The sequence below is a fragment of the Megalopta genalis genome, unplaced genomic scaffold (genome assembly GCF_051020955.1).
Source record: "Megalopta genalis isolate 19385.01 unplaced genomic scaffold, iyMegGena1_principal scaffold0091, whole genome shotgun sequence".
In the NCBI taxonomy this organism is placed as follows: Eukaryota; Metazoa; Arthropoda; class Insecta; order Hymenoptera; family Halictidae; genus Megalopta; species Megalopta genalis.
In genome coordinates this window covers 342,586-347,500 of record NW_027476160.1, presented here as the reverse complement: position 1 = coordinate 347,500, position 4,915 = coordinate 342,586, and the positions used below count along the sequence as shown (strand labels likewise).

The following is a 4,915-nucleotide window of genomic DNA, read 5'->3' as shown; positions in this document are numbered from 1 at the left end:
AGAGAAATCCTATGTAGATGAGGTGTCCTAAGACGTTAAACACTTGTAAAAAAAACGCAGCTATTTTATTATTTTTTTTATTATTATATAAATCGCAGCATATTTTGTTATTATATACATGCACAAAAAACACCCATTGGGCGAAAGGGAATCCGGTTTCTATTCCGGAACCCGGCAGCGGAACCGCATACCATTCGGGCCCTCGTAAGAGTGTTCGTCGGGGTAACCCAAAATGACCTGGAGACGCCGTCGGGAGATCCGGGGAGAGTTTTCTTTTCTGTATAAGCGTTCGAGTTCCCTGGAAACCTCTAGCAGGGAGATAGGGTTTGGAACGCGAAGAGCACCGCAGTTGCGGCGGTGTCCGGATCATCCCCTCGGACCTTGAAAATCCAGGAGAGGGCCACGTGGAGGTGTCGCGCCGGTTCGTACCCATATCCGCAGCAGGTCTCCAAGGTAAAGAGCCTCTAGTCGATAGATTAATGTAGGTAAGGGAAGTCGGCAAATTGGATCCGTAACTTCGGGATAAGGATTGGCTCTGAGGAGCGGGGCGTGTCGGGCTTGGTCGGGAAGCGGGTCTGGCTGACGTGCCGGGCCTGGGCGAGGTGAACGGCTCTCGTGGCTGGGATCCGAGCTCGGTCCCGTGCCTTGGCCTCCCGCGGATCTTCCTTGCTGCGAGGCTTCCGTGGCGTTTCCCATCGGTGCGGTCGTCCTCTTCGGCCGCCATTCAACGCTCAGCTCAGAACTGGCACGGACTAGGGGAATCCGACTGTCTAATTAAAACAAAGCATTGCGATGGCCCCCACGGGTGTTGACGCAATGTGATTTCTGCCCAGTGCTCTGAATGTCAACGTGAAGAAATTCAAAAAAGCGCGGGTAAACGGCGGGAGTAACTATGACTCTCTTAAGGTAGCCAAATGCCTCGTCATCTAATTAGTGACGCGCATGAATGGATTAACGAGATTCCCATCTGTCCCTATCTACTGGACTCCGCTCTCAACCGCCGTGGTGAACGGACGTGCGACAAGTCGCTCCGAAGTTAATCCGCGTCGTTTCGTAAACGGTAGTTTAAAAGTGACAAAAATTAAAAATTTTTTGTATCAACGTGCAGTGTTTTTTACCAACAACAACCTTGTGCAGTTCATTTGTTGATTGTTTTAACGTTAAAAAAGTTATAAGCATAAACATTTACTTTAAATTGTTCGCGTCCGTAAATTTTGACTACCTGCGCCGTCCCGGATTACAAGGGTCGCCGGCCAGGTAACGGTACCGCTTAACGGTAAAAGTAACGGTTTCTCGGCCTGTAGTACATTCCTCCGCGAAAACTCCTTAGCAACCGTCCCTAGTTACGCGCAAATTTCTTGATACGTACATTATTTTTCACGTGTGAGTTTCCAAAAATCCGAAGAAAAAAATCCGTGTGCAACTCCTAGACGACCTGGACGCCAGCCCAGCAGCCAACCGCCAGCCGACAAACCCACCACCTCGCCAGCCGACCACAACAGACAGGATGGAAGCCGATACATCCGATACAGAGGGCTACATCAAAGTAAGTAAACGCAACAGAAAAAATAAACGTAGAATAGTCTCCGACGCAGAATTAGACTCTGACACCCCGCTAACCAACGTGCCCTCTCAAAAGCCCCCCAAAACCCGGAGAAAATCCGAAGCCCCTTCTCCGCCCCCGGTCACACCTGCCCCCAACAATCCGCAAAACAACAGCAGCAAGACGGCCGCCGTCACTCCCTCCCCCGATCTCACCGCGAACGAACTTCGCTTAAAATCCGAAAAGGTCTCAATGGCCTTATTGAACTTCTTAATGGACCAGGACAACGGTCTCTATCCCGAAGCATCGCAGTTTATCGCCAGTAAACTCGCGAAACTGCAAAGTATCCTTGGAGCGTCCCTCCTCCGCTGCAGTAACCTCGAGGGCCAAATCCACGCCATCACCTCCGAAAATAAAATGCAGCGCAAGACCCTCGAGACAGTCACTGAAAAGTGTCAAGTCTCGAAAGAACCCTCCCGACCCACCACCTACGCCGAAAGAGTCGGAGTCCGCTCCAAAACTGCGGCTCTTTCAAATTTAAAACAGAACCCTCCTAGCGCGATCACGATCCTTCCACAGGATCCCAAGGTCTTCGAATCCAGTGAGAAGACCAAGGAAGCAGTCCTGAAGCTCGTTTCCCCTTCCGAGAACAAATTGCAAATAAAGAGCATCAGGAGGATCCAGGGCAACGGGATCCTAGTCGAGTCCTCTAAAAATTCTGACCTAACCACCCTTCAAGGCAACGCGCAGTTGAAAGCTGCCGGCCTAATAGTAGGAGCCCCGCTAAAGAAAAATCCCAGAATAATATTGTACGACGTCCCGAAACTCGAGAGTGACGAAGCCACACTTAAGGCTATCGTCAACCAGAATCTCGACGGCCCCGAAAAATCTATTTCCCAACAGATCAAACTCGCATTTAAATCAGGCGACAAAAACAGAGATAGATGCAACTGGATTCTAGAAGTGTCTAAACAGGCCCGCGACATCCTCGTCAAGAAAGAGCGAGTCTACGTCGCATGGAATTGTTGCCGCGTCAACGATTACATCGCGGCGACCCGCTGTTACAAGTGCCACAGCTTCGGTCACACGACGAAATACTGCCGCGCCGAGAAAGACATTTGTGGTCATTGCGCCGAGCAAGACCACACTTTCAAAACATGCCCAAACAAGGCCAAACCGTCCTGCTGCCATAATTGCCAGAAAACCGGCAAACCCGCCACCCACTCTGTCACCCACAGCGAATGTCCGGCATACATCGCTGCTATAAATCAGGTCCTCGCTCGCACGGATTATGGTTTATAAACCTAACCACTCCCAATCCATGCCCACCCTTAAAATAGGCCAAGTATCCACTAGACGCAACACAAGTAGCACGCGAATCCTAAAAGAAGCACAAATAAACGCCGGAGGTTCTAAGACAGTAACTGACGAACTCAGACAGATAGCGACAAACAAAAAGATAGATATACTCTTGCTTCAGGAGCCCTACAGTAACGCGAACTCCATCCCAGGCTTCGGAATTACTACAAAAATCATAACCGACAAAAAACGCTTTTCAAAAATCTCTACCGCGGACAAAATTAAATCAGCAATAGTTATTTTCAACACCGAAATAGAAGCCCTTAAGATCGCACAAATAAGCAACACCCATTGCACATGCGTAGAAATCTGCACGAAAGACGACAGATTCTACATAATCAACGCGTATCTCCAATTTTGCGAAAACATAGACTCATACTTAGCCCACCTAGATAAAGCAATTACAACTCTCAAGGGGCATAAAATAATAATTAGCTTAGATTCAAACGCGAACTCCCCCCTCTGGTTCAGCAAACGCACAGATCCTCGAGGAGAGACAATGGAAGATTTCATCTCCCAACACAGACTCTTCGTAGTTAATAAGCCTTCCGCAACCTTCACATTCAACACACCTAGAGGAACTTCTAACATTGATCTCACTCTAGCGTGTGCAAACTCATTCGACAAAATCAGGTGTTGGTCGGTACATGACAGTACGACCACGAGCGACCACAGTCTAATAACCTATTCCATCCAACTATTCCACACTTCTAGCCGACCAGTCAGAACCAATAGGTTCAACGTTAAAAAAGCAGACTGGGACAAATTTCACCACTGTCTCTCCAACAAAACTACAAACGACCCGCCCCCCTTAGAAACCTCAACTCCAGAATCACTCGCCGCGAAAATAGAAAATAAAATCATAACAGCAGCAGAACAATCCATCCCGCAAAAAACACGCTTCCCGAAATCCGTCCCTTGGTGGACTCCGCAACTAAGCAAACTTAGAAAAGAGGTCACTGAGGCAAGACGTATCTATCAAAGAACAAAAACGAAATCGGTAAGGCAATCCTTAGGAGAGTCTTATCGAACCCTCCGAAATAAATATATATCAAAAATTAGATCCGCGAAACTCAAAAGCTGGAGAAACTTCGTCTCCAAGGAAGGAAACGAAAACGCATGGGGAATAACATACAAAATAGCAAACAAAAAACTAAAAGCAGACAAAGTATGCGAAAGTATACAAATACAAGGTGAACAAACAATCACACTACGCGACACAATAGACAAACTCTTAGCCCACCTAGTTCCAGACGATAACACGACCAACGAAACAAACAGACAAATTAACATCCGACTGGAGACGTCGTCACCTCCAGCCACGGAAAATTCTCCCCCATTCTTAAAAACAGACATAGCCACAATAGTAAAATCCCTTAAACCGAATAAAGCCCCCGGACACGACCGACTAGAAAACGTAATCATTAAGCGGGCCTGGACTACCCTACATGGGGAAATCACAGAACTGTTTGATGATTGCCTAACCCACGGCGTATTCCCAAAACAATGGAAGCGTGCTCAGATTCGTGTGCTACTTAAAGGAAAAGAGAAAGAGGAGAGCGATCCTAAGTCCTATAGGCCGATCTCTCTCCTCCCAGTCCTCGGCAAAATTCTGGAAAAGCTTATGGCCAATAAGATCCACTGCCTTCTGCACAACCATGAGCTCACCTCTGATAGACAATTCGGATTCAAACCCGGAAGGTCAACAGAGGACGCCATGGTTGAATTAAGAAAACATGTAACTTACTCTCGGAACAAATATATGATAGGTCTGCTCTTCGACATCTCAGGAGCTTTCGATTCGGTATGGTGGCCCAGCATCCTCTGGAACCTAAAAAATAGAAATTGTCCGCAAAATATATACAAAGTTATTCAAAGTTACCTCTCTGACCGAACAGCAGAGATAGTCACCTCTAGCTTCATATCCCGCAAATCAGTAAACAAAGGTTGCCCTCAAGGTTCTATCCTGGGACCCATGTTCTGGAACTTAATATTCGACGAACTTCTAAATCG

The 4,915-nt window shown here is 47.4% G+C and overlaps 1 pseudogene; it reads left to right on the top strand.

Annotated features, from left to right (window-relative positions):
* LOC143262093 (large subunit ribosomal RNA) overlaps positions 1-1,217 on the top strand; it is a 3,200-nt pseudogene extending 1,983 nt beyond the window's left edge.
* Positions 1,218-4,915: the final 3,698 nt, after the last annotated feature.